We start from the raw sequence: 18,784 nt of genomic DNA on the forward strand, positions 1-18,784 counted from the left end.
CTAAGGTTTTAAGGAGTTGTTTTCTAAAAAAAAACCAAAAAACAAAACCAAAACCAAATTATAATTATTATTTGCAATAGTAGGACAAAGAAGAAAATAGCTTATTAGAAGAAAAAGCCTAGTTTGAATTCTGTCGAAGACTGAAATCACTGACCTTGTCACATCCATTTAGATTCACCTTTCCCTTCAGGCACTGGGACAGCAGCCAGCAGAAGGAGTGACAACACACAGTGCAACCAAATACAGGTACAGCCATATCTATATACAGCCCTATCTGCACATGAGAGGGCTTTGGTGCTTCCTCACCAGCATGGGCATTGTAGGGGCAGCCGGAGCACACAAAAAGCATTCACCTCCAACACGAGGCATGTGTAAACAGGAGAGATCAGCTTTGGAAGAGGAGGTGTGTTTGTGGTCCACATGTCCTGTGAGGGAAGGGGATGTCTGCCATGTGGGAGCTCAGGGTGGTAGGGAGCTACACCTTTGTAGGCTTATGAACTATTTGAATCCCAGCTTGATGATAACTGTATGAATTGCTAAACTTTGGCTTTTGGGGGGAAGAGTCAGTAGGGTTGGGCTCGGTTTTGTCATTTGCTTAGGTTTTTTATTCTACAACATTCCACCTGACAGAGACAGACAAATCCAGACCTGTAAATGAATTTCACATGTAAAACTTAGACCAAGTTGCAGTCCCATTACAGCCTGACAGTGAGCTGGTAGTAGCCAGCATCTCATCCTTTCCTTTGATGTATTCCATTTTAGAGCTGGTGCCAATCTCCAATGTCCCAGTGAAACATTTCTGGAATTACTTCAGTGGCAGACATTAAACCAACCACTGCTGAATGTCTGGGTACTTCAAGTGGGCCTGAACACACAGACAGAACTAACAGAGGTGATGCAGTCCTGGGTTCTCATGAATCTATGCGGTCTTCAAAGACTAGGATGACGGGCCTGCTCTGCCACACAGTTTTAATGGAAGCTGAACCCTCCAACATTCCTTCAGAACTCAGCAGCTACCAGTTTTAAACCACTCCCAAAAAATGTATGTTGCCTTCTTTTAATGATTATGTGCTATGACAATTTCCATGCAGCGCTTCTGATTTGATTCCCTAGTACCACTAAAATTTAAGTCCCCTTCTGTAATCTTAAAAATGCTTGAGGTTAATTTTAGGAAAGGCAGTCATGTGAACTAAATTCTCCCATCAAAGTTGTGCCACAATAAATGAAATCCACTATTTTCTCAGTAAGGAAGAAAATAAAGTTTACCTGTTACCAATTTCCTTGCACAAGAACTTAAGGAATTTTGCATTAAGCAGCCGATGAACATAAGTAGGTAGTTGAGAGACAGAACCAAAGCAAAAAATTAATTCAAAATAATGTGTGATCAAACTGGGATCAAAAAAAAGAAAAAAAAAAGAAAAAAAGAAGAGCTCTTCAAGTTGATTGTTCCAGTTTCTCTAACAGTGGGAAGCTTTGTGTAGCCAGAATTTAGAAAAGCAGATGTCAGTAGTAGCAATGTGTACATCTAGAACCAATTCTTAGGAAAAAATTGCTTTCAAAATTACTTAATTTACTCACCTAAAAGTATGCAAGCAGCTCTTTGTTCTACAGCTTCAAAAGTTACTTTCACTTTTTGCCCTCAAAATGTCTGGTCTACAGACCTTTACACAACAAACTGGATTTCCTACAATAAATTCTGGTGGATCTCTGAAATAACCCCAATGGGAAATACTTATTAAAGTGTACTAAAGATTCCTTTCAAAGCTCTTTATTGTTCTTCTGGAGTGAAATCTTGTCTCTAAAACACATACATGATGCAACTTTGTGATTGCAGTAGTGGTAGACTAAAATGTATTTATATACATACACACCTATGGCAGACCTAGTATTGTAAAGACTGGGTTAAAAAAAATTATGGGCTTTATTATATAAAGAGTTAGGATTTTTAACCTGTGAAAGTGACGCTTCTACAGTCATTCCATTTGAACTTCTCCACAGCTGTTTAGAACATTTTGCCTCCTTTTTAATAAATACTGAATATTTATGATATTGAATTTCCCCCATCACCAGCTGAACAGGAAGCCTCTAAGGAGGAACAGCCTGAGAGTTGGCTCTGGTGCTTAGGTTGCTGGCTAGCCTGCAGCATCCCTAAGCAGCTTTAGAATATGTTTTTCCTCACCTGCCTGGCTGAGGAATGGTAAGGGAAAGAGCTAAACATGCTGTCAGGAATTTAGGAATCGCAGGGGTAGGACCCTGAAGGTGCTGTGAAAGATTTCTAAGGAGTTTTAGAGATGTGGATAGGATCTGGACTTATTTCAGCATGTGTTTCTGCCTTTAACTAAAGGGAAAGAGCAGTCTTAAAAAAATAAAGGAATTTAAGAATATCAAAATGGATATTGAAGGCAAAATTTGTCCCTGAAGTCACCAGACAGCCAGAAAACATTAAAAAATACCACATATTCCTAGCTCTGCTTCCAAGAGCTTCTGCCTCAAATTTATTCTTTCCCAAGTTGCTCTAGAGAAGAACACACCCAAAAGTGAAGAAACTCTTATACCTTAGAGTTTGCAGTGTCTCTGTAAAGAGAGCCTGGTCCTCGCAGCAAAGGCAATGCTTTTGATATCTTGGAGATTCTGTGCTAAAAAAAGCTTATGTAAAGAATAACCAAGCAGCTTCCTCTTAGATAACACCTACTCAAGAACCATCTCTAGAGATTACTTCATAGTCTGCAGTAAATAATCACTGCACTTTTGGTTCTGCAAAAAATAATTTTAGAGAATTTCTTCATAAAGGGAATTAATCAGGCAGTTTAAAATGTTTTCAATAAGAATTAAACTACCTTTGTTATTTAAAATCAGAAATAATACACACTGGGTGGTACTCAAGAGGGTTCATAACCTCTGCTACATAATCACTTTAGGAATCCTGCTAAACCTGCTGAAATGTGTGGGTGAAAGTGCATTGTCCTACGTCCCTAGTGTATGAAAATAAAAAGAAAAAATTACAAATGGCATTTGCTTATTAAAAAATCCAAAAACCTACAATTTCCTAACCAAAAAATATTCAGGAATTTTCTTGCAATTCGATTTGCATAAATGGTTTCACAAGCATTTTACAAACACTGATTCTATTCAACAAGTGCAGAAGAGCTGAAAAATAGATTCTTTTTAATTTAAAGCTACAAAAAAAAAAAAAATCACAATTTCTTCAAATGCACTTAAGCATCTAAGGAATGACTCTCAACATAGCTACTCAGAAACCAAACTAAAACAGATAAATTTGAATAAAATACTGTAATTCTTACACATTAGATAAATGCATCCAGTTATGCTGCATGGGAAATTAATTTTCTAATTTTGAAGATGTCAAAAATTGGTCAATTATAGGAGGAACTGAGGGAGTACATAAGTACTGCCTGAACAACCCATTACAATACTCCTTGGGAGATGTCAGAGAGCACAATTCCTGACACTCTTGGGTGACCAGGGGTCTGCAGGATCTCAAGTTCTATCCATAAATACTTATTTAGGAATTCAAGTGCTGCACATGTTTAGGAGCTTTGGACTTCTTCTCAGCTGTGTTTTCAGCATTTTTCAAGTAACTGGCACAAGCACAGCAATTGCAAACCCATTCTTCACGTGAACTATCAAATGAAGAGCATATGCTGAAGGCAAGGACTGAAAACTGTGTCCCTGGGCACAAGGGAAGACCTTCTCATGTAGATGACAACAATCATGCCCTTTTCTAGGACTATGAACTCCAGGCTGAGGCCGATTGCATGAGGGTCAATAAGGTGAGGTGCCTGATCACATGTAGGGATCAAACACTGAGTAGGTTTGCTCAGATGGAAAACAAAACCTCACTTCACTGAGAACGGCCAAGACCATCGCTCTTCTTTTTCTTCCTTTTCAAAACAAAGGAGGAACCAGTTTTTCTACAACATTTTGGCTTTCAGACACTGCAAGCCAATCTTCAATGCCACAGCTTTTTGTTCTCTCATCTGCTACAGCTATACATGAGTTTCTCTCATTATCCAGCTTACAGCATATTCAAATAGAAATTAACCAACAAAAAAGCCCAAGCTTGGTTTTTGAACCAGATCACTGTTCAGTGTTAAAACACAGTGCTGAACACAAGGTGTGGTTCTGTGGCAGTCTAAAACAGTGCAGCAGCTGCAAGAGTTTTGCCCTACTGTCTTTCTTCCTTTGTATTAAGCCTTGTGGACTCACAGGGACATGATAGCACAGCTAGTATAGACAGGAATAATAAAATAAATAACTAAACTGAAAATACGCTTAACATGGTTTTTAAGGTACCTGCCAACTCAGTGTCATAAAGCAACTACGCACAGAAGTAGAAAAGCATTTGCTGATGACACACACAACTCCCATTCATCTCTGGAAAAAAGACCAAAGGCACACAGAGTCACGTAGGATTCCTGGAACAGTAGTTACACAAAGGAACTACAGATCCATTGCTATTACAGCAGGACAGGTTTGAGTTTGAGTAGAAGAGACTGAAACATTTTGAAGGAGGATTTTTCTATCTAACTTCACCATTAACCTCACCACCCTACCCACCCACCCCACCACCAGAAAAAAAAAAAAAAAAGTCATAGGCAGACCCACAGTCTACAGTCAAAGCATAAAAACTGATGGTGAAGTAGAAACTATTTAAAGTCCATAACTTTTGAAGTGGACTTAGATGGTAGTAAATGTCTAGTGGTAACTAGACATTTTCTCATACATGTCTTTTAGAATTGAAGAAATTGAAGACAACACTGTAAAAGCAGTTGAAAGATAACAATGAACACAGATATTTGCTAGCATTGCAGTAATCCACTTCTGCAGTAAACATTTTTGAGGACAAATTCACCTGCTATACTTAGCTACTGGGACTGAGCAAACAGAAGGATAGCATTATTAGGAGGAGCAGAAGATCAGATAGGACTTGGGAAAAGAAGGATTTTAGGAATTTGAGCTGCCTAGGTTTATATGCTGATTGTAGCTGGGGTGGAGTTAATTTTCATCCCAATAGCTAGGAAAGATCTATATTTTGGACTTGTACTAAAAACTGTTAGTAAAAAAGAAATGTTTTTGTTATTACTGAGAGCAGCTTACACAGTGTCAAGATCTTTGCTAATTTTTAGTCACCCCATCGGTGAAAAGACTGAGGGTACACAAGAAGCTGGGAGAGGAAAGAACCAGTACTATTGACTTCCCCTGACCAAAAGGATACTTTATAGCCTCTGGCCTCATGCTCAGCATATAAAGGCTCAGAAGAAGGAGGAAAGGGGGATATTTGGAAGGATGGCATTTGCCTTCCCAAGCCATCCTTATACTTGGTGAAGCCCTGCTTTCCTAGGGATGGCTGAACACCTGCCTGCCCATGGGAAGGATGGAATCAACTCTTTGTTCTGCTTTGCTTGTGAGTGCAGATTTTGCTTTCCCTATTAAACTGCCTTTATCTCAACACACAACTTCTCTCTTTTACTCTTCCAATTCGACTCCAATTCCCCCTCCCATCATGGGGAGGCAGAGGAATGGGCAAGCAGATGGCTGGTGCTCTGCTGCCAGTTGGGATTAAACCAGAACTGCTCGGTTCAGATTGCAAGACACATTTCAACTAAGGTCTCTCCATGAAGTATTACTGAGGGCAGGTAAAGAAGAATTCAATTTGTGTTATGTAGAAAACAGGGGTTGTTTTATTTCCTTTTTTTTTTTCTTAAGCTATCTTCCACTTTTTGTCACGTGTTTAAGTCAATATTCAACTACATTCCAGCTTGAAGGAAGGTTTGACTCAATAAGAAGAGCCTGAGATATTACTCCTCAGGACAAGGGGTAGAAACCCAAAAATTATTGTAGAAGGTGTCATACAACTTCAGCTATCCGTAAAGTAGGGGTTAGATTAAAACAATCTTAAAAAAATTCCTGCAAAATACTTCCAATTGAATGGGATCAATATGCATTGTGAAACATATATGAAGAAAGCAAGATTTGGGAAGTTCTAGACTGACTTCTGCAAACAAAGTTTGCGCTAACTAGGAAGGGAGAAAAGAATTCAGAGAAATAGGAAATTCAATGCTTCATTTCGTGGTTATAGACTTTGGAACAAGCTAAGCATTCAACTCTACTCTAAAAACAAGCTTTCTGCTTTTCATATGGGTTGCACTGACAGCTGGGGTAAAAAGAGTTGTTTTAATTAAAACTCCACTCTAGGGAAGATCTTGTAGAACCAGCATCTGTACCTGGCCTGATGAATCTCCAGTAAACAAACAGACGGAGGTTTAGCACAAGCATCAGTATTTTAGAGGATTACAAAAAGCAATTTTGCTGGTATTTCTGAACACTCTGAATATAAAGCAGATGTAGCTGTGTTAGAAACAGCACTAAAATGCAACTGTTTCAGGAGAAACAAATGCAAGTGAAGTAAAAGCTGCCTTATCTGTGTATTTGTTAAAAACATCTCAAATTGCATGGGTATAGTATATTAGTCTCTATCTTGAAACACACTTTGACTAATCTGACTAACACCAGCATCAAGTTTAATATATACAGTAATAGAAAAACAAATCTGCAGACATTTTCCCAAGGGTAAAATAATAATTTGGAAACAATAGCACTTTTTTGTCAGCTTGGAGTACTTCTATGTAAGAGTCAGCATTTATTGGAAAAAACCTCCTCTTAAGGCAAGAAAAGATAGCTGCATTGAAAAAGAAGAAAGTCCAAAACACAACAAAAATCATCCCCTCACCAAAAAAAAAGCCAAACCCCCCCCCCCCCCCCCCCCCCCCCAAAAAAAAACCCCAAAAAAACCAGAACATACACGTGTATTTAAACACATCCTTAAAAGGTGTATTTGAAAACCATGGGCTAAGAGTCACAGATTTGACTACTAGTATCAGACAACTTCAAACATTACACATTCCACAATTGTAATTGGAATATTCAAGTATTTACCTCTTTTTCTACTCTGTTTTGAGCTACTGATAGCCTTAAAACTTCTCATTTGTAATATGGTTCAGATCATAATTCTCACATCTGGAAATTATCCGGGGCTGGACTTCTAGTCAATATTTACCTCACCCTGCATTGTAACAACTATGGATTTTCTTAAGGAAAAACCCAACATGTAACAAAATATCTGCCAACATTAAGAATTACAAGTCACTTTACAAGGGATAATACACGCTGACCAACAAGGATAAACTGAGCAATACCACACACAGCACTTCCCTCAAGAGATCCAAGAATTTTTGCATCAAGTCCGATTACAGATCTGTGTCTGAACACAGAAAAACATTGCAGAGCAGTATTTTCAGGTTCCAAAAGAAAAACCAATTGGCATAACACACAGACAGTAGAAGGCAGAACACCCTAATAGAACAGAAATGTCAGAGCACATTTAGTATCCAAACAAAAGGCGTGTTTGTTTTAAATTTAAAAGCCCAGTCTGTCAAGATAGCATTACTAAAGAACCAAAGATAAGAGTAAAGAGTAAAATAACAGATTTGTTTGAACATGCATTATTTTAAATACTCACCACTCCTGTTCATTCAACACCAGCAAATAAAAATCATAGCACAACATAGAAAAAAAATTTGATTAATATACTATATATCTGTTCACTCTGTTACTTATACAGAATTCAGTAGGAATATTGTTTTCACTAATAATATTGCTACCAATATAGCCTGTTTTAGGCTAAACCACAATGTACATAATATCATGTGCTTAAAATTCCACACAAACAATGTCAAAAGATTAGGGATGCTCCAAGTTCTGAAATTACAGAAGGCATATATTTGATAAGAAAGCCTATTGATGCAAATTTGCAATGCCTTCAAACACCACATCTAAACATGGTTACTGTTTAAAACTCAGGTAAGAATGCTGGCATCTGTCTACTGTACAAATGAATTATACATGTACATGCAAAGCACATTTTTATCTTTGTTATGTTAGAACTTGTTTGAATCAGGTGCAATGGGATAAGACTACAAAAAATTGCTGGTAGATGGATGCAGATATGCTTGCAATATATCAAAGTCTTCCTATTTTCCCCACTGATTAATGCAGAAAATATGAAGCACATAGCTTCATTATGTTGAATACCACTGAACCTCAAAGTTCACATAAACACTGATAGAATCAGGAAGCAGGATTCACTGATACATGCTGCTTTGTCATATATGTCATTTCTCCCAATAATATTTTCTTGCATTAATGCAAACATGAGATATTAATATTTGCTTTCTCTTAAGATATTACGACAAAGAAATGGACAAAATACTTTTTACTTAGTAAATAGTTGCTATTTTCAAATATTTGTGTCCGTGATTTTTCCATGTATTTGTTAAATAAATACAAATAGTTCTGAATTTATTACCTTTGGTTCAGCGGAAGCCTTTTTCCCTCTTTTAAGAGTGTCTTTTCCTCCTGTTTCCAACTAAGAATATTATCAATTTTGCAAAGTGCTCAAGATTATTTATTGAAGGGTATAGTTAAGTCCCAATTTACCACAAACATATTTGTTAATATGTCAAACTATGTTTACTCAGACTTTGGAATGGAGGCATTGCCACGAAAAGAAGTATGACTAGAGTTGTATGCATATAACTTTGGTACAGTGTTTTTGTTAATATATAAAAACCCTCCCACCACCCTCACCATGGGTTTCTGAGAATAATTTCCTTGTTTCATTTACAGCGAGCCACTAAAAATGGAAAAAAAATACTCATACCATGAAATAAAAACTAAAAAGAAAGAACATTTAAGTTACATTCAATTTTACAGTGCAGTTTTTGGAAGCTCCCATACTTCAACATGAAACCTTAAAGCCATCAATTTTAAAGATGACTCTTGTTTTGATCCTGAGATGAGTTCAGTTGGCCAGGGCATGGTGCTAATAATGCCCAGGCTATGTGGAGTCAAACCTTGTACAGGCCATTCACTTGAGTTGGACTCAATGGGTCCCTTCCAGCCAAGAATAGTGTGTAATTAAATACAATTTGCACTTCAGAAAATACACTAGGGAAATCAGAAATACATGTACTAGTCTTGCGTCTTTCAGTCAAAATAAAACAGTTTCTATTCCAAAAACAAACAAAGGATACAGATATCTTTCCAACTTCTAACAGACTGAAAATAGCTAGACCTGTCACATAAAAGTTGGAACTGTTTCCTTTTTCTGTCAGTACAGTTATACATAATATAGGAATTTTGGTCAAAATTAGTCAAGCAGAATGCAGCTGGTATTTAATTATTATAAATGAGAGCCAAATAAATTTAGGTGAAAAAAACTAAGTTCAGTGATTTTACAATTGGCATGATTACCAGTGCTAAAGCACATAAAAGATGATAGCAATGGAGTCCCCAAAAAAATTTATATATAGAGGTGTGTGTGTATATATATGCATCATGGGTGTATGCAAGTGCATTTTATGCCTGCTTATCATTTTGTAGTATTTAGATGCGCTGTTCCTGTTGCAGTCTAGGGGAATTCAAGACAAGAACACAAAGACAATGAAAATGACTGCGAGAAGCCTTCAGAAATCAGTCCCTATAATTTTCACTGTCCATTCAGGAGGTCTCATAACTTTTCAATTCCCCATTTGCTGCTATTCTTCTTACATCCCTATCCCCCAAATTAGAATAAAGTGAACCATGGGAAGAAAAAAGATTAAACTGCAAATAAACCATGGTTATGCACAGAGGAAAGAGTAGAAAAATTACATCAGAGACCAGATTTAATTCCAGGGCCTTTTCTTGAAAGAAAAAAAAAAAAAAAGAAAAAATAAGGGGGGGGGGGGTCATTCATATGGGGATATGATGTTGTTAAAGCTGAATGTACATCTGATGTCTCAGAATTGCTAGGGAGAAATGGAGAAAGTAAAGCTCTTCACATCTCCAAAATCTGGACATCACTGCCTATAATGATGTGGCACTCAAAAGAAATTATAAATCTAGATTTTAACAGCATTTTCCATAGTACATTTCTAAAGAATGCTAAACTTGTGGCCTTACCACACGTAGTATTTGCTGCAAAAAATCCTCTTTACAGGATTTAGTCAGTCATCACTATTATCTCCTTTGTATATAAATTCTGAAGTAAAAGTCTTCACCATTTAATAACTTATATTGCACTGTATGTTTCATCACTACCTGAGAAAAACTAGGCAGCTAATGTTTGACTCAATTTGATATTTTAAAAATTTCTCAGCCTGACATGTTATACAGGTATGTATCACTTTAGACAGAAAACACAACACTGCATTACAGCTGTAATGGTGTCTGCAACACAAGCAGAAATAAATTTAGTGAAAACAGCAGGGAAAGCATACTGTCCTTTAGATCAAGCATAATAAATCATAGCCAAAGGTAAGCATTTTCTATGTACTGATTTTAATGGTATTATCCAAGTATTACATGCTACATTGATATAAAAAATATTCTGCTGCAACATAAAATTTGCCTTTTCCCAATACTTGGTTAGTACCAGAGAACCCCAACAGTTCCAGAATATTAATTCCTAAACTCTACCAAAATAAACGACCATATTTTCATTCTCATTTCTACCCATCTTTTTTTTACTTTATGCATATGACATGTATGTAAAGTGGAGTGGTGTGGTGAATACAGAAAGAGCACAGGTTAGAAGGCAACTAATTATAATGAATCCAAAATATCACTCACTCTGTCCCACTCAGATTTCCAGAATGTTCTGCTATCCCCATTCTTTCATACCACCATGTTCATATGCACCTAAAGTGCTGAAGGTCTTTTGCAAAGATATACATTCATCCTACTCCTAGCCAGGAGACAACAGTCAAAAAAGTGTGTTCTCCAGCTATAGCTCCATAACCATGAATACTGGAGCTATGCACTGCAATACAGATCTGATTTGTATTAGACATGAGAACACAATCGCATTTTCCCCTCAAATTAGATGGTGCAGAGAATATAGCCTCTGTGATATCTTTATGCTCTGCACTGGTTACATGACAACTATAGTAGAACAGATAATAGCCAATCTGGCATAAAGCCTGACAATAATGTTGACTTGTCAAAATTCCCAGAAAACTGTTGAGGTAGCAGAATATGTTTGTACCGGATCATTGATTACCATCATGTAGTGGCAACCTTCTTGATTAGAAGTGGGAGCCCTAAAGCCAGATTCAGCCTGCTGTTGAACTGTGGCCTTGGAACAGCTTATCCCACCCACCTGGAGGACAGGGCTGAGCTGTGCCTTGCTCAGGTGAGCCTTTTTTTTCTGCCTGCCATCCACCACGACCAAATCTCACAGAAAGCCAAGGCTTAAGTACAAGCATAACTTACTTCTTGTGGCTCTTAATTTGTGCTAACAGAAAGCACGTTACAGGTAATTTCACAGGTATACACAAATATTTTACAGCTTAGCTTTCCTGAGCAATATATCTTATTTACCCTGATAATTTAGCTGTGCAGAAATTGAAGCTAACAAAGCAGTAAACAAATGATCATTTATTACACCCCATGAAACAGTTTCTTTTCCCTCCACTAAATACTGGTATGCTTTATCAAAAAGGAAAATACACCTTCTTTTTTGAATGCCACAGACCTTACAGCTAGCCCTGAGAATTCTTTCTAAAATTCCACACATTCTCATATAAAGTTGTGAATAAGCTTATCTTGCATGCACTAGAAAGAAATGCTTATGCTTTATCACACTTCATTTCAAAAATACTAATGCTCTCAAAGGGTAGGAGCAGAGATCTCTAGAGTAATTTGATTATATTTCAGGTAGTACACGTGGGCTTTAAATCAGTACCAAAATAGAGACTAAACCAAGTCTCAGCCATCCCAAGGCCCTAGTTCAGTCTATGTTTCTATTCTTAAAATGAACCATAACTCATCTGAGAACCATGGATTAAGAATGAGTAGTATCACAATGAAAAATTAAATTTGATCTTTTCTAGGTGTAAAATTATGTTTCTATTTTTGGGGAGTGAAGTTTTGCATCAAAACAAGGTTACATTATCCCAAATAAAGGACTTTAATATTAAATTTAGAATAGGCACATTTCTGCATATACATTTGTGCGCACACATGGTGGGGAAACCCTGGCACAAAGCACCCATTAAGGAAGAGCAGTTTCTTAATACAATAAATTTTCCACATGACAAAAAAAATGTGGACATGATCCCAATTTGGAATCTGACCATTTCATTCCCAAATACGCTCATAGGCTCCCATTTAGCTTGATGCCATTATTTGATACTAATATCTGTTCTGGTGGCTGAAACAGTCCCTAAAATCACATTTAGTTTGTGAGTAATTTCTAGTATCCCCTGTGATACTAACACCATTCAAATTCCCAGAATAATTAATTCCCCCTGAGGCAAAGTCCCTGCTTGCTATTGTATTAAAAAAATTACCTTTCCTTGCATTTTCAGAACTGCAGGTTGAATGCAGGTATTTCCATGCAGCACTTTTGACAAACAGCACTCATGGGAACATCCCCAATCTCCCTAAGAGAGCAGACTCCATATAACAAAGTAGAGAAAGGGGAGTTTCATAACAAAAACTCCAGACAGAGGTTCAAGCTTCATTGAAAACCTTATATTGCCTCAAATTTACCAGAGTTCAAAGGAAGAAGACAGAGTGGAAGTGATTTGTCCAATACAAGACTAATAGCAAAGCACAAGAACAAAATCAAACAGCATTAGTTTCAAAGCATAACAAGAACCATTAGGCTCATTTAAACTTATCAGACATTTCTGACCAAATGTATTCTGAAATTCACTTTTCTCTCTGGCAGAAACCTCTCTCAGGCACATCCACAACATCTACAACTGCAGACTAAATGCTGCAGCTCATTAGGCTACTACTGTTTGATCATCCATCTGCATCCACAGTGTTGCATAGAGATCCAAGCCTCTAAAACCAGATTACTATTATATACTTATCTTGAAGGTGAATCAGTATTTATTATATTTGGCTAGGGAAAGTGAAGAATTGGGGAGGAGAAAAAAAAAAAAGAAAAATCCTTCACACAATTGCATTTGAAATACTACAAACACCAAGCCTAGCAGTAACAAGAATGACAGTTTTAGGAAATAATGTTGTATGTTTAGATCCCTCCACATTAGGTGGAAATAATCATTACCACAGACATTGAGGCAGACCTCTGTTCAGCATAACTTCAATGAAATTTAATTTTCAGTTTGATTAGGACTTCTCCCTGTCCCCCCTCCTCCTGTTGAGGATAAATGGTACAGACAAGTTTTATACTGTTACAGCAATAAAGTGACCCCTATTCTCTTATTAGCAGAAATCTGAAGCAACTTGCATGAACAAGTACACATCACCAGCAACCCTATATTAAACTATTTTCCATGCTTGTGTCGCTTCACACAAATTCTTTACTTTTAGACTCAATATTCATATTTAGAAAACCCTCAAATATAAAAGCTGCTCTGCAGAAAGTCTGGCACAAGAGCTCTAAGATGGAAAGAGCTGCATTCAGCTCGATGAGTGAGCCTATTTTACCTAAATACTTAAAGATTTGTCTGCATTATTAACTCTTTAGTTCCTCATCAAAAAAGAACAATCAATGAGGTACTTACAGGTTTTATTGTGCAAAAATTTATGCTTTTACATATTGCACTAATATTAAGAACTATATCCATACAGATGAATGACTAATGAAATTATGAACAATTGAATATATGAAAAGTATGAAAATGCTCTTTAACAGATGTTTCTACAGAACTTATTCTACTGTCAGAAAAAGAGAATCAGTCTCACACATTTTCTGCATAGCTAAGTTCCAAAAATTAGGTCTTATTGTTCTCTTAATTTTGAAAAGTAATGAGCCTTGTTTGATAAAGCAGAATCTGAGTCTTTTTTAACAATCTGCTTGTGAATCACTTAAAAATATTCAGCTTCATTTAACATGACAGCTCAATAATTTAGATGCCGACTGTTCTCACTTTGAATTTAGTAACACCTCCATGGTCCTACTTACCTGTGCTTCAACGAGTTTAACACAAAACATTTTAGTCAAATTTTATGGGATCAGTTTTTAAGTGCATTTAGATTTTAAGGAAGTGATCTGAACATATGTACCATTTATTCAGTGAATCACATAAGGAGAGCCTTTCAATGAAGAGAATTCCCAAGTTTACCTTGGCTTGCAAAGCATCACAAATTCTAAGATATAATATGGTCCTGCAAGCTTTTATATATTTTCAAAAATAATTCTAACTTGTGTAGTAATTTATTTCTAGTAAGTTGAGTCTGCTTTGGTATCAGAGGAGAGAACCTCTGAAAATCCCAGTCACTGGATATCAATTACTGAATTTTTTCATATCTAGTGGTTTTTTAATGTGCAATTTATGTAACAGGGAATATTATCCATCTCTAAGTCCCAGAAGACTCCCAAGCAACAGAGCTGCTGCACAGCTGAAAGATTTAACTGGGAGAGGAAACCTCTGGGTTGGGTTGAGCTATCTACCATAAGTCCTGGAATAATATCCTCCAAGCAGTGATCTGTAGCAGTATAATCTGAAGTTCCCTCAGGAGTAAAAAGTGAACTGGAGAAACCAGAGACTTCAGTGACTTCTGATCAGTGGTAGAGCTCACACAGTGAGACAGACTAAATAAAACTTTATAATTGTTTTCCCTTTTTTTTTTTTCCAAAACATTTTGCTATATCCATCTCTAGCAATTATGCAGCTGTGGCTAGAGAAAATAATTAATTGATTTGTTGAAACAGAAAGCCAGTCTCTGCTAGAAAAGCTATGATTCTTTACATAGCTCCTTTACATAAATTCTTCTGTGAAATTGCTATGATATGATGCTTTTTCAATTAAAGGGGAGGAGTTTTTTTTTGCCAGTTCCTTCTGTAACCCTTACAGTCTTCAGAAAAAAAACTAGCAGAATCCTAGAATTAGCACTTCCCCTCCTATTCTACCTACAGGTCACATTTTTTCAGAGTTTACTGCACATAAAAAAGAAGACAAACTGAATGCAAGACAGAGAAAACTAAGATAATGTAAAAGGTATAAATTCTAATACCTTTTTGTCATGCAAGCTTGGAATCTTTTGAGACAATAAAAAAAAATCATTGAAATCTTATATCTGAAACAAGCCAGAAATAGGAAGGAAAAGTCTAATTTCTCTATACTTGTAAATCTTTCCATAGAAAGGATCACTTCAACATTAGAACGATGAAGAACAATACAACTCCTTGGGGAATTTTTGTGAAATAATTTAAAACTGTGACAGCAATTATTTATGAACATGTGCCTCATTGCTCCTTGAATCATTTCTACTGGTATATAGAGTTAACCTTGGATTCCCAGAATACTTCAACTGATATAGAAAAGAAACTCCACTCCCATGAGAAAGAACACTGCACTATATTATACCACTTAGTTTTCTCATCTAAACGTAGTCTTGAATTGTTCTGGAAAGCATTTCTTCTCATGCTTGCTTGAGTATGCTACATTGCAAGACATGATTCAAAGTATAGTCAAATGAAATGATTGTTGAAAATCCTTGAATGTGTCAAACAATATTACAAAAGGATGCAATTATTTAATCTTGTGTAATAAACACAAACATGGAAGTGCACGAGCACAGAACACAGATGATTTTTGAAGCCTAAATATCAAGAAAAGTGTTTTCCTGATTTTAAAAGGAAAGACTCTAATTTAAACAGATGACTAATCTAGAAGAAAATACAATAAAATACTTGACATACAAAACATCTGGAAGAAATTTATGTTGTATTTCTACTAGTAATCTAGTAATCTTATAATACTTGCCCTATGGTGCAATAGGTTAAAACATTTCTCTCTTTTGTTAAAGGTACAGGCATCTGATTTGCAACGTGCCTCCCACCGAATAATACCCATACATTATTCTATTAAAGCTTCCTTCAGGTACTAGAACCACAGGCAGCCTGGATAATTGAAATGATTTTAAAGGAACTAGATTCAAATTTCAGTCACTGTTTTGCTTCCAACTCAACTTCAAGGGAAAACTACATACAGAAAGGAGAAACAAGTAACATTTGTAGTTTCTCAGTTTTGAGTAAATTAGAAGTCTATATATGTGTAAGAAAAGATAAACTTGTTGTTTTGAGGAATAATCCTTTGTTTCTGTCTTCTAAAAAAACCTAATTAAATCAAACGTATTTAAATGCTGACATTTCTCTCATCACAAATCTCTGAATTAATCCACTAAACTTCACATAAGTCTGAATCTAGTGGTCTCGTAGTGCCCAATACAACAAATCTAGAAGCAGGGAGGTGTACCCAGGACCATTTCAACAGGCATTCAAGTCACATTTGAAGCCATTTGAGGACAGTTTTGCTGGTTGAGCTTCCCTGATCACGTAAGCCGATGCTGTAACTAGTACTGGGCAACACCAGCTAAAAAAATAAAATGAAAATGAAGACAATTCACAGTTAAGAGATGATTACTGCTAACAGGAAGGACTCCCCTCCAGATTCTACTGTTATCTTAATCTGTATAAAGCCACTGCTCTGCCAGACCACCTTGTTTATCATAAGGACCAAAAAACAGATTGCTCTACACATCACTTGAAAGTTAGACATGCCCACTTAAAGCATCAAAACCACATTCACAATATTTTCTCGACAACTTTGAAAAAAGGCCTTCGTTTTCTGTATTGTAAAAATCACCCTCCTCATAAATAGGCTTTAGATGAGGATGTACAAATGATAAATTTTCCTTTTCAGCACACCCATTGACCAGTAAGATAGATCAAACAAAAATAGCTCCACTGGATGTGGAGCTAATGAAACTTGTAGGAGTTCAAATACCAAATACCCACATATTATTTCTCACTTTATCTGAAAGTGACACATTTAATTCTACAGTATGTGGGGTATGTTTGTTTGGAATTTTTTTCCAGTAAGCCTTTAAATCTTTTAAACTGGATGAAAAATTTCAAGTTAACCTTTCATTCAGCATAAAATCAGAAGACTGTCAAAATGAGACATTTTCTCAATATTTGCAAAAGAAAATCCAGCTGTTTGTTAATGTGTTTCCTTCTCTATACATTGTAGCAGCACAGGATAAAATCATTGTGTGACAGGGACCTCATATTTTAGTGGGCTTCATATTTAGCTTAGCTTGTTATACAAAGAACCTAGGGTATATTTTTGGCTTTTAATTGCATCATTGGAAGTTGGTTAAACTTGGACATTGCAACTGATCACCATCCTCAGACAGCAAAGAAATCTTTTGTAAAGAAATCTTTCCAGTTTAATGTTTTGATAAGCAGGAAAACCATTAACAGTGCCTCAATTATCAGCTTTTCACATAAATCCTCCACAGAATTCCATTCTTGGGGTGAAAATCCTACCTTCAGCAATATCTTTGTCTCCTGAGACCTTTTCCCCTCTACTTGACAATTAGCTTTTCCCTCCCTAAAGCTGCTTTATGTTCTTGGTAACTCCTGTTCTTTTGCATTGGGAAAAAGAAAAGAAAAAAAAGAAAACCCAACTTGATGTTCAGCGAAAATTGCTGTTTCTCTACATCTGTTTCAGAAGACTGTCAGTATTCTGCACTCTGCTTTTTTAAGACAAAATTCTTAGTTCTAAAACCAAAATGCAAAGAAACAAACAAGCATTTGGAGATTATGTGTATTAACAAATAGTGTATTTTAAAGATAACCCAATATCTAGTGTAGCCTCTGGAGGAGTTTTCAGGTAAATTATTTATAATTATTAAACTAAAAACTGCTGCAGTGTAGCTCCAAACGCCGTATTAACTGTTAGAGAAGGTAGACTGCCCAGTGCAAACCACTGTCAATTGTGAACATACCAGTAATTAAGGAATATTCAAGAAATAATTTTTAGTTTGCTAAAAACTTTAAGTTAATAAGAATTAGGAAAAAACCTCCCTCAATTAGCTTAGCTAAAACTGTAATGTTTTTGGAAAATAGGAGGCGTGCTTGCTTTGCAATTTACAGCCATGTGGAGATATTTACATTAACTTTCATTGATATCTGCATGCACATGCTGTTGATAAGCAGCATCTCACAAAAACTCCATTACTTGTGGACAAAATCCAGTACTGCTCACCAGCTCAGCTATGCAAGGTCATTCTAATTACCTCCTCCAAACTTCATACTCCCCTCCGTGGCACTAGTAATCATGAGGATACTTTGAAATGCTGATGCAGCATTACCCTGGTTTATTGTGAAATATGCTATATTTAATGCTAATCATTGGAATGGCATATTGGATATTTGCTGAGGTTACCTTTAAAATTACATACTATGAACAGGGAAGTCCCCCACACCTGAAGACTTCATAAGCAGTCCTGTTACTAATACTGGAGAAAGTTACAAGTAGCTCCTAAAAAAGTCTAGCTATTGGGCTAGTTTTCTCAAAGCCATCTAGCAATAAATCAGTAGCTAGTGACTACTTCTTCATCCTAGTTAAGGACCGTGGTGCACTCTAAGTGCAGGCAAAGACTTCATACATTCTGTATCCACACATGCTAAAAAGTAAAATGCACTCCACCAGATTAAGTCACAAAAATCCCAACTCTGAAAAAGGTTGAAAAAGTGTAGACTGTTTTACACACAACTACTGGGATGCTTTAGGGAAAGCATTGTCAGATGATCTGAAGAGATCAAAATCTCATAATCCAACTCTCAACATTGTAGCTAATAGCAGAGCATTAGAAATGACAACTAACACACTGTAGCATGACTCCCAAAATTGTCACTCTATAGCAAAGGGCTTCCAGAAGGGAAGCAGCA

At 36.4% G+C, this 18,784-nt stretch overlaps 1 protein-coding gene across 26 annotated transcripts in view; it reads right to left on the reverse strand.

Annotated features, from left to right (window-relative positions):
• Window positions 1-18,784, reverse strand: part of TENM3 (teneurin transmembrane protein 3) — a 1,291,416-nt gene that overhangs the window by 947,216 nt on the left and 325,416 nt on the right. Inside the window, exon 7 of one of the 26 annotated variants that reach the window (XM_038135901.1) lies at window positions 7,541-7,545. The exons of the other annotated variants lie outside the window; for them this stretch is intronic. The gene's annotated coding sequence lies outside the window, so the exon portion shown is untranslated. The remainder of the gene's footprint in view (window positions 1-7,540; window positions 7,546-18,784) is intronic. 26 annotated transcript variants of the gene reach the window in all.

This window comes from Motacilla alba, chromosome 4 (genome assembly GCF_015832195.1).
Source record: "Motacilla alba alba isolate MOTALB_02 chromosome 4, Motacilla_alba_V1.0_pri, whole genome shotgun sequence".
NCBI classification, from domain to species: Eukaryota; Metazoa; Chordata; class Aves; order Passeriformes; family Motacillidae; genus Motacilla; species Motacilla alba.